This window comes from Sciurus vulgaris (genome assembly GCF_902686455.1).
Source record: "Sciurus vulgaris genome assembly, chromosome: 14".
NCBI lineage: Eukaryota > Metazoa > Chordata > Mammalia > Rodentia > Sciuridae > Sciurus > Sciurus vulgaris.
In genome coordinates this window covers 72,342,308-72,360,681 of record NC_136475.1, presented here as the reverse complement: position 1 = coordinate 72,360,681, position 18,374 = coordinate 72,342,308, and the positions used below count along the sequence as shown (strand labels likewise).

At 37.5% G+C, this 18,374-nt stretch overlaps 1 protein-coding gene across 9 annotated transcripts in view; it reads left to right on the top strand.

The window, feature by feature from the left end:
- Positions 1-18,374, top strand: part of LTBP1 (latent transforming growth factor beta binding protein 1) — a 492,924-nt gene that overhangs the window by 423,534 nt on the left and 51,016 nt on the right. The window lies entirely within an intron of this gene.

Here is an 18,374-nt window from a genome sequence, read left to right as displayed (position 1 = left end):
CCAAGCCGAGGACCAGTGACCAGGTTCAGCTGAAAACAATTATTATATTGGGAGGAATAAACTGATCTTATAAAAGCAGGAGATTGTTGAAATTGCTCTCCTGCTGAGCAGACAAAACATGGAGGCCAGATTTGGCTTCAAGTGGAAGAGAGATAGTGGAGGGAGGGGTTAGAGCAAACAGATTGAGGGATTTGGAAGGAATCAGAAGTTGGGAAATGGAGGGAAGCATCATAATAATGTGGGTGATGAGAGATTTACAAGGAATCCATGCTTCAGTGGTGCACGTTTTATGTTGTTTATATTTAGTGCTCTGAGAGTAGAGCTTTTAGAAAAGACCCACATGAATGCACACGTGCTTCTGAAGAGCACGTTGTTCCCTGGCTGAGGAGGATCCTAGCCCATCTGAGTGACCAATGAAACAGATCTGCAGGGTCCCCACATTCCTGAGAGGCTGCTTTGCTTCTTCACTTAGCTCTCAATGGTGGGTGGTAAAGTCTTCTATCTCTGAGAAGTGATCCAAAATACAATGACTGGTTCTTGTGCCATGAAAAACTATATTCAGAAAAAACATAAGTCACTTCCAGTGCTCACTAATCAAAGCTATTGTTCTAGATGAATACGCCAAATATAAATATATCCATATTTATTTTGTCTTTTGTACTCACTAATTTTTCTTCTGTAACTTTTTAAACACTGATTTCTGCAACCCAAGAGTTACATAATCTCTCTAATTTAGCTGCAATTCTAATTTTGTTGGTCATGTACTTGGCAAAGACTTGAATTTAAAAATGTGTCTTTAGAAACCTTCTAGTGTGTTGTAAATTACTTTACTCATTGAGCATTCTCTCTTTGATACTTGGCCTGTACTTTCTTATTCCAAAAACTGGACAACATTATGAGTAATAAAATAGGTAATTTAGAATATTATGCTAATGTGTGGTAGTATAACTAGAAATCTTCCTAATTATTAAGTATGCTATTCACTTTCTTGAAGAAGTTCTGCAAGGATTTCATTTTTTATGGGCTTAGTCTAATGTACTAAATTGGTCCCAATTTTCTTTTGTTGGACTTAGTCTGAAGCTTATGGCAGTAGTACTCTGTCCTGATTCTACCCCTGGCTGTGGTGTAGGACAAAGCCAACTCATGTGATCAGCATTTAGCAATGAAGCTGATGTGCACCGTACTTGAATTAACACTGACAAGGGGCTGGCACCCTTATCACATGCCCATTTGCCAGCTTCCCCCCAAGCCTCTGGTGAGATTGGCTGAAACTCTGTTGATGCGAGGGCTGGCAGAGCCTGCTCCAACAGGGTGAGGAACCTGACATAGCTGAAAGAAGAGGGATCCCTCCCTGATTCCCCATGGCTTGGACAGTTGTCAGTATCTGGTCGTGGTTACTGAACCATGATGAAGGGGCAAACTGTCATCCTGAACACTATGAAGTAGTATGGCAAGTTCTATAGAGAGAGAGAAGGGGCACCTTAGGGTCCTCCTTTTCCCTTGCCCCTGCAAACAGTACATGGGGTGAGAAGGAGAAACACCTTGGTTCTCCCATGTGAGATGAAGAACAGTGGCATTGGTGTTGTAGTGGTGTGGGAAGAAGTAGGTGGGTGGGCTCTTGTTATCATATATGCATTCACTGAAATATTGGCTAAGCGTGTGTCTGGGACCAGGCACAGTTCTTAGGGCAGAACACACACAGTTCTTGTCCATATGGAGTCTGCATTCCAGGAGAGGAATCAGGGACCCATAAATAAATAGTACATGTAAGATATATTATGTGTTTAAATCTAAAGAATATGACACTGTTGCACTTTAAGGATACTAATAAGTGTAGAATATGGCACGCCATATATAATAAAATGCTAAGTTATCTTTCTCAAATCCCAGAGTTGGATGCCAGAAAACCACGTGGCAACAGGAGGCTTTGGATCAAGATCCTCCTCTGTGCTCATGGGTCAGCTCTCAGTTGTAGTTCATCTCCTCCTGCCACCTTCTTTTCACCCTCTGGCCAGAGCTTTTATATTGTGGATAAAAAGGAAGTTTTTCACTTCTCACTCCTTTCACCACCTTGACCCCGTCTTACCACACCCACTTGTTAAAAAAACTTCAGTTCTTCTGTTCTTTACTCTTTCCTGTTATCATGGAATTTTAATTCACAGGAAAGATTTTTGTCATCATGTTCATAAGCTGAGTCTGGGTGTGGTTTTGTCATTATCAGCAGAATGTGTTTGAGTCGGGGAGAGGAGCTTTTGGATTCCCAAGGGTCACCATGTCTGGCCCCCGGTCTCTGATTTTGTGTCACTTCTGTCACATGCCCCCTTCTACTTTGCACTTGGCTGGAGGTGACTGTGCCCTCCCTTTTTTTGTGTGCAGTTGAGTGAGATTTCGTGTGACCACAATAGAATTGGGGACATATCTGTCTCTGAGCTGTAGAGCGCCCTCTAACCTGTTCATGTGATACAGTGGCCATGTTGGCCTCACTGGTCCCAGGGGAGCCCAGCCAGGTGATGGGGAACTGTAGCTTGCACAAGTTGGGCATCTTCTCCTCTGCCGTTTGCCATGCTTGGCCATCATGGTAAGCTGGGCTTCCAGACTTTACCAAAATCACTTCCTAAGTCCTCTCCTTTGGAAGACATTCTCATTTATTCATTTCTTCCACAAATATTTATTGTTTATGATGTGCCAGCCACTGTCCTAAGTACTAGGGCTATGTCACTGAACAGCAACAACACAAAAGAGGTCCCTACTTTCTCGGAGGCAATAAACTAATAGATGAGTAAATGAAATAAGATGTTAAAAAGTAATAAATTATGAAAAAAGGAAAATGTAGAATTAAGTAAGGAGGAATTTGAGAGTAGGACAAGAAGGGATGCTGGTGTGATACTAAGTAGGGAAGCCAGAACTGATGATTCTGCCTCTGTAAGTAGGTTTATGAACAAAATTATAATCTTATTTCTGAGTAAACATGATGGTATAATAAGTGCCCTCTCATTTTCAAGCTAGTCTTCCTCTAGCTAAGTAGTAAAGGCCCATCAATTAATTGACAAGGGGGCATGTGGTGGTGGCAGCTGAGGGCCTTTTCCCCACTGCCAGTATAAACTCTGTTGTCCAGATAAAGGAATAAAAAGCAAGAGTACATCACCAAGAATGACCCTGTTATAGAACATGGACTCTGGTTGGTAATGATGAACCAGTCTAAGTTCATCAGTGGTCCCACTCTGTGTGGGATATTGGTGGTCAGAAAGGCTGTGTGCTATGGTTTATGTATGAGGTGTCCCCAAAACTCATGTGTGAGACAATGCCAGAAGGTTCGGAGATGAAATGATTGGGCTCTGAGAACCTTGACCTAATCAGTACCTGATTAAGTGGTTGGTAACTGAGGGTAGATGGGGTGTGGCTGGAGGATGTGGGTCACTGGGGCCCTGCCTTTGGGTTCCTGGTGAGCAGAGCTCTCTCTCTCTCTCTGCCTTCTGATGCCATCTTCTGAGCTGCTTCCCTCTGTCATTTCTTCCACCATGATATTCTGCCTGACCTCTGTCCCAGAACTATAGAGTTGGCTGACCATGGACTGAACCTCTGAAACTGTGAGCACCAAATAAACTTTTCCTCCTCTAAAATTGTTCTTTGGTCACAGTAACAAAAAAATTTCACTAAAACACTGAGAGACAGCAGTGGGGGAGAAGAGGGTCTATGGAAACTCTAATTTTGCTAGGAATCTAAAAAGCTCTTTAAAATAGTCTGTTTAAAAAATCAGACATAATTCTGGCATTACCCAATTTTTATTGGGAAGGAAAAATTAAAGTCTTTCATTTTTATTTTGTATTTCTCTCCCCTGGATGATGATGATATTATTGTTTCTCATTTTCAAATAAATACCCTGGACTGAGTATGTGATAAACAGTGTCTGCTTGTAGTTTTTAAAACAATTTTAATGTTGATTGAGAATTTGAGAAGGACAAGTTTGAGAGAGGACTTCTTGTAACATCTAGCCAGAATTCTGGCTTGTACAGCATTTTACCCAAAATATGCACAGAATTAGGTCCTGTTGTTAAAGAGTTATAGAGGCTTTAATCCCATAACCTTTTAAGGCATTTTCTATGAAATCACTCCTTGTTAATGTATTTATCAAAAAGGGAAAACATAACTAAGACACTTGGTAAAGATGGCTGGCTTCTTGAACCTTACAGAGAGCAGTGGTGTCCATATGACTTAAGAAAGGAGGCTCCAAACTCCCAGGCTAATTTTTTTTTTTTTTTTTTTTTTTAGTTGTAAATGGACACAACACCTTTCTTTTATTTATTTATGTGGTGCTGAGGTTCAAACCCAGTGCCACACGTTCTACCATTGAGCTACAACCCCAGCCCTCTCAGGCTAATTTTGTGTTCTTTGAGAACCAGAAAATACAGTAAGGGCAACTTCACCACATCAAAGAAATAATGAATCGGGAGTAAGTGTGGTTTGTGTTCTGATCTTCAGGTACATTTTCTATGAACAGTGTACAGTGCACATCTAAAACCCTTCTTGACCGTGCTCCAAAGCAATTGGTGGTTTTGTGGCATGAAGATAGAACTTCATATCCATCACCAAAGTGAAAATATTTTTGAAAATGATTTAGCCAAGTAGGACACCAAAGTATTCTGACACAATAATATATTACATCTGGCTGCTTGGCCCAAAGATTTTTGGGTTTTTTAGTAATTTTAGGGTCTGAAACTGAAATATCTGAGAATACAAACTGAGTGCCTTTTACCTTTCTAAAGGAAGGGAGTTTGACAATAGAATCCACTGCTTCTCACATGTAAAAAAAGAAAGGATCAGTCGACATTCCAGGTAAAGGAAGGGGCTCTCAGGACTCCTGTTCACACTCTCTTCCTGTGAATGTACTTCTGCAGAAGTGAGTGGAAATGGATGTTTAAATCATTAGGGAGAGAGCTGAGGAAATTTTGCTGGAATAAGCTGTTTTTGGACCTGGAATACAGATTTTCCATGCATTACTTGTCTTCTGTATATCAACATTGGTATGAAGAAATTCATAACAGAAGCAAAACACTCAAGAGCTCTCCCTAAGCCTTTTCATCACTGCTGACCTTTTGTGACCCCAGAGCTATGGAAAATCAGCTCTTCATGGAAGAAGTAAACACTTTTCTTGCAGCCAAAAAAAAGTAGATGTGAAATTGCCAAAAAGTGAAGCCTGTGAACAGGAGAACTGACCCTGTGCACCTCAGACTCACCTGCCCTGCCCTAGGCACTGGGCTTCCTACAGCTTGTTGGTGAGTGTATGTCATTAACGACCAAATTTGTTAATAACAACTGGAGGTCATAGAAGGTCATTGGGAGTAGTATTTTAATGTTTTAGAGCTAAACTGTAATGCTTCATATGTCCATTCCAGAAATAGTTGCTCATTAGGCATCTTACTGATAGGATATTAGGCCATTCTCTTTTACTCCCTGTGTGAGTGGACTAGGGATAGTTTGTGTATCTGATTTCATGACTTCATTAAAATAATAGCAATAATAAAATAATTATAGCTAGCATTTATTTAGTTGTTGTTCTGAGTCTGGCACTATGATAAACGCATTATACCTGTTTTCCCATTTAATTTTCACAACAAACCAAAAGATGAAGTATTAATTGGTATGCTTTTGGCTGCAATAAACAGCTTGGAATGAGGAAATTTATTATGCTAATAAGAAGTACAGGAGATTGCCACCTCTCGCCTTCTATGCGTCTTTATTCAAATGCAGCTTTCTCAATGAGCCCTGTTCTTACCTCCTCTTCTCAGACTGACTCCCCTCTTAATGAATGCATTCACTTTCTATTTCTCTTTTTTGCTTTTTGTATTGATTGCTACTTTATTCTATTCCTTTTTGGGTTTATCATTCCTCGTCAGTCTCTACAGCTAGATTCTAAAGCCAGTGAGACAGGAATCATTTTCTGTATTGTTCAGATCTCTGCACGCCATCGAGAGTACTTAAGTTAGGAGTATTTGTGAATGGATGAATGAAGAGTGATCTATAGTTCATCTTGGACTATTAGGAAAGATCTGTAATAAGATCACACAGTGAGTATGTTGTACACTTTTACAAAGCCTTCTCTATTTTCTGAAGACCTAATTCTGTAAAGCACACCCTGAGTGACTGTTGGGTATAGTGGGAGTTAGGAAGTTTGGTTGTAGAGTTTGAGTTCATGAATTTGAACTCTTGCTCCAGCATCCCTAAGCTGTGTGAGTTTGGGTAAGTTTCTAAAGCCCAGGTGTCTCTATTCCCTTCTTACAGAATGAAGTTAACAGTGGCCCCTCCAGAGGGGTTGATGTGTACTGGCACACGTCTACCTGGAGTGAAGTCTGGCCAGAGAACCTCAGTAATCATATTTTTTTTTCACTACTTTAGGGCTGGGGATGTGGCTCAGTGGTAGAGTGCTTGCCTAGCATGTGTGAGGCCCTGGTTTCGATCTCCAGCACCACAATAAAACAAAAATAAAATAGTTACTATTACTTCTTGTACTGGTACCTCAGTTGCTGTCATTTGCTTCTTTAGTATGTGGGCATCTAAAAGGAGGGAGCATTTAACACCTATTTATTTTTGCATTTGCAGTACTTATAAAATAGACAACACAAATTTAGGTTAAGTAAACATTTATGAATGAAATTGTCTGGTAGTTACAAGTCCAGATATCAACGCAGTACCATTTTTTTAAACCCAGAACTTATTTAAAAGTCATAGAATAGAGAATAGAGTGTATAATTTTCTATAACTGTTCATTCTTTGTTTCCCTTTGAGTTCCACATGGCTGATTTTCTCCATTTGCCCACCAAGTGTTTCAAGTTGTAGATGATTGTTTCATGTGTCAGTTGCTGGTAAATTGACAGCCAATGTGATGTTGTTTGCGTTTGAACTTTGGAGCTGTTATTTCTAGAGGTACACTGTCTACATTCTGTGGTTTCATAACCAATCTTTCTTGGCCTCCTATTTGAATATAGAAAGAGAAAAATTAGAATAGTGAAAAAATGACAATTTTTTTGGCAGATTTTTTATTGCCTCTGGGGCCTATGTGTCAAAAAGATAAATCTGGGGTTTGGTATGTTTGGCCTATACTGAAGGCTTTCTCCCAGTCCTCATTGGCAGCACCTCTTAGCACAAGAAAGACTATATGAAAAGAAAATGCACAGCACAGCTCTAAATTTAGAATATTTTTTTTTAAATCTCAGGTATAAAATTGTAAAGCTTAAATTAATGCAGAGACTTTTTAAATGGTTATAAATATGTTAAGACCAAGGAATGGTGCATTTTAAAAACCTATAATAGTATAAAAACAAAATGTATATGTCACATATATTGTCTTTTGTGATAGAAGAAATATGCAGTTGAAGCTCAGGGTGTTTTCCATTAGTGTCTCAAGAACTTTTTCTGAATGGCATGGAATTTATTTATAATGGAGCTAACACACTCTACTTTTTTTGTGACAGTTCATTATATAATAAGAAACTATAATTCTCTACCTGTAGGAGTATAAAATGATTTTTTTAAACAATTTTAAGGTGTGCTTATGTTTTTCCATTAAAATTTTTAGAAGTACCTCATTTCTGTAGTAAATTTAAATCTTTTTCATGCTCTTCCAGTTTTCATCTAATATTCTCTCAGCCTTGGTGGGAAGAAACTGGAAGAAAATACGCATTTTTTAAAAATTCATGAATATGCTCTGATAGTCATTTTCTCTAAAAAAGCAGAGATGACTGTGTTAATAGGTTTTGCTTTTGTGAAAAGAAAAACTGTTTTGTGTTTCATTAAAGATATACTACTTTTCTCGGTTGGGGGAAAGAAAAATAACAGAATGAGACAAATATCATTACCCTGTGTACATGTATGATTACACAAATGGTGCGACTCTACTTCGTGTACCACCAGAGAAACAACAGTTGTACCCCATTTGTGTACAATGAATCAAAATTTCAAAAAAAAAAAAAAATATATATATATATATATAATACTTTTCTCAACCTAACTCAGGATTTTTTCTTTAACCATCCCAGATGCTCAGTTTGGGAATTGTAGTGTGTAGTGTCAGGCTCTGTTGTAATTACAAGAACCCCTGGCACATAGGTCCAGTGGCTTCCCCATGCAACACCCTCAGCTGTACCCCATGTCTGTTCCCTGGAAGGGACAATCCCAGCACAGCCGTTGCTTTTGAAGCTGCTTAATGACACCAGTGACCTTTCCAGATATAAAACCTGAGCTCTGTGAGCTCCCTCAATCAGGACAAGTGTTTGGGTCAGATCATTTTTCCCAGTGTCTTGGTCATTCACAGAATGAGCTTGTCAGTACAGTATAAAGTGTAAAACTTGACATGCTCATTTTGGATTTTATTTTAAAGCTGTTAATGGGGCATGACTTCTTTCATGAAGACTTTTATTCTTGACCTTAGTTTGCATGAGACAGAATCTTCTGTACATTCATCCTACTTCTAAAGCCTATTATGAATGAGAACTAGGAGTATAATTTGCATAAATTGCATAAACCAATTTTAGGATGCTTGTGAGTGATCAAAAAAAAAACCACAAAGTTAAAAAAAAAATCACTGATTTATATTTAATCCTTATGTAAAAGAGCATATGACTAACTGTGTTTATTTTCAAGCATATGAATGTATACACGGGGTGGGAAAGGAACCAGGACTGGGAGCCCCTTTCAGGGGCTCGGTGGGTTGTGGGAGTGGGCGGGGAGGTGAGCTCCCCGGGGAGAAGGGCTGATCCAGCTTTTGAAGGTTAAGTGTGTCTAACTCTACTTTCTCTGTTTAAATTGTCATAATCCCAAAGCCCCACATACTAGAATATTAGGTTTCAGCCTATTCTGAATCTATAACGGTACCATGATAATTCTAAAACAGTGATAACATCATTACATCATAGTTCTCCATCACCTTCTACAAGACTCAGAAACATTAGAATACCGGACAGAGAATTCAAATGATGTCTTTCCCTTGCAATGGATCGTGTAGAAATGTAGGTGAATTTTTAAGAAAATATCTTCTGAGTTACATGTTCTCTTATTTTTGGCTTTATCCTTGAAAAAAAAAAAGTAGCTTAACTTCATTTTGCAGTTAGAGAAAAATAAGTTTTGGAATGGCTTTAAAATAAGCAGCTAGGAAGTGGTGATCAGGATTATTATTCAGAGTTCCCTACTATTTAAATCTAGTATGTGTTCCACAGTACATCTTAACCATGGGAAATAGAGAAACAAAGTGAGCTTTTTTGAAATGGTAAGATTTGCTTTAACCAGGAAATGTAATAGTGTAAACTAGCTTTTTAAAAAATTGTTGTTTGAAATGCACATAGAAAAGTACATAAATCATAAGGGTACCACTTGATAAACTTTTACGGATGAAGTCCCTGCGACCTGACCCATCCCTCAAGCTGCCTCATTCCCAGTTTTCATGTGCCCCTTTAACTACTATTCTGATTTGATCACTGTGGGTTCGTTTTGTCTGGCTTTGAACATTACATAAATGGAATCATGTAACATGTTCTCCTTGACTCTGACTTTTTTCATTCAGTATTATAATTGTCAGCTTCATCTATCTTGTTTGCTGTGTCAGTTCATTTATTTTCATTGCTATTTGGTCATTCATTTGGTGACTATGCTGTAGTTATGCATCTATTCTACTGCTGATGGTCATTTGAGTTGCTTCCGGCCTGGAGCTGTTGTGATTGAAGCTCCTATAGATATTCTTGATTGTGTCTTTTGAGGGATGTAACCCCTGATTTCTGTGGATATCACCCAGAAGTGATATTTCTGTATAATTACTGGGTTCTAGATACAGCCAGGTTTTCAGAGTAGCAGTTCATGTCTTCATCAGCGAGGAGTGAGAGTTCCAGATTCACATTCTTGTCAGTAATTGGTATGCCATTCCTTTTAAAGCTGAGCCATGCTGAGCAAAGTTATCTTCTTATAGTGCCAGATTGCATTTCCTTGATGAAGACTGATGTTTAACCACTTTTTAAACCTTTATTGGGTATTTTTTCAGCTGTGGAAGTCTACCTAACAAACCTCATCAAAACAAAGTGCACAAAACAACTCTCTCAATGATAACTTTGAATAAACCCAAGTTCTTAATTTTAGTGAAATCCAACGTTTTAATTATTTTATTTTAGATCAGTATTTTGCATGTCCAAAATCTTTGCAAACCCTAAAGTCATTAAGGTACTCTTTTATGTTGTCTTCTGAAAGTTTTTTTGCTTTATATTTTACATTCAGATCTGTAATCCACCTGAAATTGATTTTTGCTTTTGTTATAAAATTGAGTTCATGATTTTCTTTTTTTCCTAGATGAATATCCTATTGAGTCATCAGTATTTATTGAAAATAGTACCCTTTTGCCACCAGTCTGCAACTGTGTCATGACCCATGTGGTCAAATATCTATGAGACTATTTCTGGTGACTCTATAGGTTTATTTATCTATTCTTGACCAATACCACATTGTCTTAATTATAATTGCTTAATAATGGATTTCATTATTTGGTGCTATAAATGCTAAATTCTTCAGTTTTGTTTTTGAGATTGTCATGACTATTCTTGACTTTTTGCATTACTACATAGATTTGATTATCAGATTAACAGTTTTCACACACAGAAAAAAAAATTATCCTGGGGTTTTGATTTCAATTGCATCAAATCAGTGGATCCATTTATAGCAATTTGGCTTTTTTACAATACTATCTTTCACTCCATAAATAAAACACTTCCCTCTATTAGAGTTTTTTCCTTTCTCCTGGTGTTTTGTATCAGTTTTTTGTGTAATGTCTGCAAACTTTCTTAAAGATTTATTCCTAAACATTCAGTATTTTTATGTTGTGAATAGTATTTGAATTTTTTATCCTTGTAATTGTTTGTTACTAGTATATAGAGCCAACTGATTTTTTTGCACATTGACCTTGTATCCATGATCTTGTTAAATTCACTTAATAATTCTGTTATCTGTGATTCTTTTGGATTTCCTGCATATACCATCATGTTATACAAGTCATGCTAGTTTATTTCTTCTCTTCTGATAATGATACTTTCTGCCCTTTCTTGTCTTACAGTACTACCTGCGATGTCTACTACAATGCTTACTAGTGACAGCTAGTTTTCTCATCTCACTTCTGATCTCAGCAGGAAAAGTGCTCAATAGTGCTCAGTAGCCATATTCCTTATTGAAAGTAAAAAATACCCTTGCATTGTTAAAATAAACCCAACAGTCATGGTATGGTGTCTTCTTATATATCATTAGGGTAAAATTACTAACATTTTGTTTAGAATATTTATATCTGTGTTCATGAGGAAATTTCATTTGATTTTCCTTCCTTCTGATGTTCTTATAATTTGTGGAGTCAAGCTTGTTCTAGTCTCATAAAATGACTTTGGAAGAGTCCCCTCTTTCTGGTTTATGGAAAATGTTGTGTAAGATTGGTGTTACATCTTCCTCAAATTTCTTCAAGAATTCACCAGTGAGGTAATGTGTGTCTGGAGTTTTTGTTTGTTGTGGGTATGTGTTGCAAATTACTTTTACTTGTAGTTAATATTTCTTTAATAGAAAATATTTAGACTTTTCGTCAGTTTTGGTAAGTTGTTTTTCAAGGAGTTTGTCCATTTTAGGTAAAATGTCAAGTGCATTGGCACAAAGCTGTTTATAATACCTTCTTATCTTCTCTGTAGAATGTGTAGTAATGTTTTTCACTTTATTATTTTAGCAATTTTTATGCCTTTTCTGCTTTGATCTTTACCTAGGAGTATTAACCTTGGCAAAGAAACAGGTTTTATTGATTTCTTTTCTCTATCTTTTTTTACTTTGTTATTTTCTGCTTTTTTATTTATTATTTTTCTATCTACTTTCTTTAGGTTGAATTTGTCTTTATGTCTAAATTCTTAAAATAGATCCTTAAATCATTAGATTTTCAACCATTTTTTTCCTAATATGTTTGCTTATGGTTATATAATTCCTTCCAGGAATCCAGGAATGACTTTCTGTATCTAGAAGTTTTGATATATTGTATTTTGCTTTTCATATACAAATTTTTTTTCAAGTTCATTGTCAAGTCCTTTGGCCAATGAATTATTTAGAAATATTTTGCTTGTTTTTCAAACAGTGGGGGATTTTTCTAGTTACTTTTTTTGTCATCAACTTCAGCTTTAACACCACTGTGTTCAGAGAACATACCCTAAACAATCTCAATCCTTGAAATTTGTTGTGGCTTGAAACTTAAAGTCGATACCTATTTAAAGTATACAGTACTGTGATTTTTAGTTTGTTCACAGAGTTGTGCAGTCATTACCACAATCAAGTTTAGAGCACTTACTTCACCCACACAAGAAACTCCATAATCATTAATAGTCATTCCGCATTTCTCTCCCTAGGCTTAGTCAGTCACTTACCACTTTTTATCACACTCTATCTGCCTATGTGATACATTTGTTGTTGTTTTTTGGTACATTTGTTTCTGTAATCCCCCTGTCTAAATGTAATTACAGATCTTTTGACTAACATCTCTCCATCCCCTTACCAATCATCTCAGCCTCTGGTATCCACCATTCCACTCTTGACTTCTATGAAATTAACTTTTTCAGTTCCACATGGGTGAGATTATCTGGTACTTTTCTTTCTGTGCCTGGCTTAATTCACTGAACAAAGTGTTCTCCAGGTTTGTCCATATGATTTATATTTTTAAAGCATATATCATGCAGGTTGCTGTTTAGAAATGGAATTAGAGGGTCAAGAGAAAAGTCAGGCGTTTCTCGGGATATTGTCTTCACAGTTCCTCCCAGACACGTTAGTCAAGTAGACTTCAGGAGTGGCCCTCCTGATACCACTAATCAATAGAAAGAAATGAAGTCCTGAAGAAGTGTTTTGGAAATAGAAAATGATATTGGTTTAGAACCTAATGTTGGATTGAGTGCCTGGCATGAAGGAGAAAGAGTATGGATAGCCCATAGGTTCTGCTTTAGCAAGTATATATTTGGTGTCACTATTTGCTGGCCTATTGCAAAGTGAAGTAATTTTGTTTCAAGTTAAGAGTATGACTTGAGGATATTAAATTACAGTTATCTATAAAATATTCATGTGAGTGTGTCAGGTGCCAATTGAATCACTGTAGGGCTAGTGTTAAGTCTGGGCTGGAAGTATAAACTGGAAATCATCAGATGTAGATGATAACTGAAACCATTAGAATGGATGAGTCCACCAAAATAAATCATAGAATGAAAACAAAAGAGGGTTTAAGACTAAGCCCTGAGAAACTTCAGCATGTGTGTGTCAAGTAATTAAAATTGTCGAGGGGTGGCCCAAAGATTAAGGGGAAACCTAGGAGCACATCGGAAACCCAAGGGGAAGAGATGCTTCAGAAAGGAGAGTGGAGCCAACTGCCCCAAATACTACTGAGAATTCTGAGGTGACAACCAAGAAGAATCCTTTGGGTGATCTCATGAAGAGTCATTTCAGTGAAGTTTTATATTTAGGAGCTATCCAAGGGGGGATGAGGACTGAAGGAGCGGATACAACATGTGCGGAAGAGTCAAGCACCGTGGCTTTGTAAAGGAGGGGGATGAGAAATATGGATTATGGTGCAAGGAGGCTGTTCGTTACTTTTTAAAACGAGAAACAGCAGGAAAAGTTTGATCCTGATGAAATGATCCAATAGAGAGGGAAAGAAGGAGAAAGTTGAAGATGCAGGGAGAAGGGGGCCAGCTGGAAAGGCAAATAACTCGAGGGCACAAGCATAAACACGCTTTGTGGGCATGTGACCAGAGCCCTTATACTGTTATCTATGGAGAGACACTGAAAAGGTTTAAGCAGAGTTATTTAATTGGACTATTTTAATAGGTAAATCTTTCTGTCATTATGGATGATGAATTTGGGGTCCTGATAAGTGGCTGAAAGCACCCAGTTGGGAGGCCATTGCAGGAATCTGTGTGAGACATAGTGAGGCCCTAAATTAGGTTGGAGCACAGGGGAGATGAGGGGTATAGCCAAGGGATAAATCAAAGGAATGCAGTGATTGGATACTTCCCACATTTTTAGATAAAGTGTAGATTTCTAGGTTGATTTTCAATAGAATGTCTTTCGGAATGAAGAATACTTGTTAGCAACTTAATGGTCAATAAAAATAAGAGGAAAGTTGCTTAGTTTCTTTGATGCTTATAATTGCTTGCTGAAATCAAATGAAAGACTTGTCTCTACAATTTTTAAAGAATAACTTTAAGTAAATCTCTTTGAAGGTAGTACATCTTAAGACTGGGGGAGAAAATTCTCTCATTGGTGGCTTTGTCTTCTAGAATTTATGCACTAGAAAGTTGGACTTGAAATAATTTTCTACCTCTGTCATTTCTTATTGATCATCTCAGGTTGCTGGCTTTTAAAACAGACTTGTAACATCTTCATGTTTTTTTCCTGCACTTTTCTATCGGGCGATGGCCTGGTGGTCAGACCCTGCACAATGACATCTTTTCTACTGTTTTCTGACTGGTCCCTCTTTCTCAGAACTAAGTTATTTTCTGTAACACATAAGAACCATATTCTCCAGACTTCTTGATGTTGCCAGACCTCAGTGGACCTTTTTAAAAAGGTTCCACAATATCCTATTGTATTGTCTGGACTATCTCCAAATCCAGTTTTTAATTTCCTATTGGCTAAATTTTATTTTAGTTTTTCTTTTAGGCCTTGTGCTCATCTTCTGCTTAATGCTGGCTTCCCTCCTATGCTGTGAGAGAGACCTTAATCTCTTTTGGGCCAGCAGCCATGCCATTTAAAAATTCCTTTGGGCAGCTCTTCAGCTGGTTTTGCATCTCTCGGCCCCATTTCTTGGCTGGGCTGTATTTTCTCCTTCTTGGCCTCTTTTCCTTTCAGCAAGGAGTCTGAGGGCGGCATTTTCCCTAAGCAGGAACCCTACATCCTTTCCAATGTAAGGCCCTTTTTTGTATCTGTTTTCCTAAGATTCTGGCATCAAATATTTAACCAATTGCAGTTGGTCAGGAAGCTCTTGGCTGAAACAGTGGGTCATTTCCTTTTAATAAAGAGACTGAAGAGCACCAGTGCTGGATGTGGTCCTGGTCTTCCCGAGGCTGGCACACCATTGCTACCTGCTGTGCTGTCTTCTCAGGGTCTTTAGAAGGACATTTTCTTTGGGGTCAATTTTCTTTGGTGTTTTTATTTCGAGTACGATGATGCTTCTTGGTTTAAGGACAAAGATGCAGAGAAAAGGAGGTCCTTGACTAAACTTCAAGTCCATAAATGATGAGTCAGTGAGCAGCAGACAGTATGTTCTGACTCCCCTCTTCCTAGTGAACAGACGCCAATATGCTTGTTGGGCTCACAGTGTGGTCAGTTCTACCCGCCATGTAGGAGGGACCTGTTCCAGCAATCACTATGGTAAGAGCTGGTGGACGTGTTAGAGCCTCCAACTTTGATTCAGAAGATTGTTCCTTGATAAGACTCCAATCCTCTGCCAGCTCTACTTCAAACTCTTGATGTGAGTCACTTTCCCTCTTTAGGCCTCAATTTTCTGACTCTGAAAATAAAGAGGCTGAACTGGACAATCCCCAATTTCCTTTTAAGTCAAAATGGACCATGTGATTCATCTAAATATGTTCTAACAACAGGAAGCCATTTCTTCCCAGCTGAACAGTCACTATGGAAATTTTCTTGTGAACATCACTGAAAAAACTGTCCCATCCCCACCCCCCAGCTCCAGAGAGTATCCTGGCAGCAGAAGGGGGGTTCATGAGTGAGCTCTTCCCCAATAAGAAGGCATGATCTGTCAAAACTGGGAAGAAGGAAATCAGCAAAGCATAGATGTTGAGAAACTGAAAATTAAAATAAAATGCTAATGAACGTGCCTTAATAAAGTTACCACTTTGCTAACAAAATGGACACAAATATATCTTGCTCATGATCCTCATAGATTTTTTTTTCCAAACCTATTTTAGGAAATATTATACAGTTGGTGGAATCATTGATGTTTGTTAGGAAGTCCTTTGTCAGGGTCTTTGAGCAGCAGTTTTAGTTTCTTGGCCAGTAAACCAGGTTTCCTGGACTCAGCCCCTTACAAAAATCATGCTCTTTTTTATACTTTTTTCTAATTTCATAGTTCACCTTACCAAGTGTTCAACCTTAATGTTACTCAAGATTTGGGGGTGCATGGTTGGAGTTCTGTTCTAATATGTTGGATACCTGATAATAATCAGTCTGTTTTGAAAAGTGTACTGTTATTCAGAAAGCGATTTAAGTAAAAAACATATGGAGTAGCAAAATCAATCTATGAAATAGGTCAGCACTTGAGATCCTCAAAAGTATGAACCTTTGAGTCATTGACAGCATTGTTACTGTTTTCCCTGCAGTCCAATTATACATAATGGAATTTATTGTTACATATGCGTACATGGATTCAATATAATATAATTTAGCCAAAAGCCCTCCTCCCCCTCACTCCTATCTGCTGGTCTCTTTCCTCTATTCCACTGATCTCCCTTTGATTTTCATGTGATTATACTCCACCTTTCCTTTTTCCTCTCTAATTTCCACTTTAAAGAGAAAATATACAACCCTCGACCTTCTGAGTTTGGCATATTTCTCTTAGTGTAATAGTCTCAAATTCCATCCATTTTCCTGCAAATGACTTAATTACATTTTTCCTTATGGCTGAATAAAACTCCATCATGTAGATATGCCGCATTTTCTTTATCCATTCGCCTGGAACCGAAGCTGGTGCCATAGTTTGGCTATTGTGAATTGTGCTGCTGTAAACATTGTTATGCATGTATCACTATAGTATGACACTGACTTTAATTCTTAGGATAAATACCAAGGAGTGGTATAGCTGGATCATATGGTGGTTCCGTGCCTAGTATTTTCAGGAACCACCATACTGATTTCCATAGTTGGTGTATTAATTTATAGTCTCTCCAATAGCATAAAAGTGTTCCTTTTGTTGGCATCCTTTCCTGCATCTGTTATCGTCTGTATTCTTGATAGTTGTCATTCTGACTAGTGTGAGAGGATTTGCATTTCCCTAATTACTAATCAAGTTGAACATATTTTCATATATTTGTTGGCCATTTGTATTTCATTTTTTGAGCTGCATCTGTTTTATTCATTTGCCCATTTATTAATTGGATTATTTGGGATTTGGTGTTGTGTTTTGAGTTCTTTATATATATAGTCTAGATAATAATCCTCTGTCAGCAGAGTAGACATTGCTACTTTTAAAATGAACTACTGGTAATTCCAGTTACCTGAAACTGTGTTCTACTTCTACAAATTTAGGTAATTTGTAATTGGGGATTCACATCAGTAGTCCACTGTCCTTGCTTAGTGTATTCTTTCTTGACTTCACTTCCATTGAGTTTTGAATATTTGCATCTATGCTTTCCGGTGACATATAAAAAACAAACACTTGCATGAGAAATCTGAAATTCCTATGATAGTATACCTAATTTGTCTGCATTGACAACTGAAAGAATTGCTAGAAATCACTCTAACAGGTCACTAATCTGTTGGATAGTATTACTATGATAATCTCATTCATGACTGTTGCAGATACCTAGCAAAATTGCTCTACTAGTCTTAACACTAAGCAAAAAGAAAACATGACATTGAATGATCCAAAATTTAGTTTCATGTTCCATGTTCAGCTTCAGCAGGACAGCTTTCATTTGTTCAGACTAACAGTGGAAAAATGTTTCAGGGAACTCCTATCATCAAAGAAAATTCTAATGAAATAATGTATTTTTTTATATAGGTCATCAGAGAAGTGAAAAAAAGTGTTGTCCTCTTCTTAAGCTATTACCTCACCTCATTGTTGAAAATATGAAACTTCAGAGAGTTACATTATATCATTTTTATAAAATATTAGTTGTTGAAGAGCTAGAATCCAGCAAGCATGTCACGTTATTTTTTCCTATTCACTCAAATCCAAAGTATTTCTCATCTAAACTTTCTCATATAATCACTGTTATAGTAAGTCTGAGTCTGCAAGATGCCCAGTAATTCATAACCAGCTTGGGACTTGTTCATCTTCAGGTCAATTACTCACTTCCTGTGCTAATGATCAGTTATAAGAAATCTTCATCTGCTGCAATTGTGTAGAATTATTATAAAGAAAGCAAGATATTTTACTTTAAAAAAAATCTGGACCAAAAAGCTAGCTGGTTTCTAGTGGCTGCTTTTCTTCTCTCCTCCCAGAAATAGATTGCTGGTGAGGGTTAGTCAAAGATTTCCCACCTCAAAAAACAAAACAAAAAAAAAGTAGCCCCAATAAACATAGCAATAGCACAAAATGCTCTGGGAGCAGAGAGGAGGGACTCTAAAATCTGCCCATGGAGTAGCTAAGGAAAGTACCATGG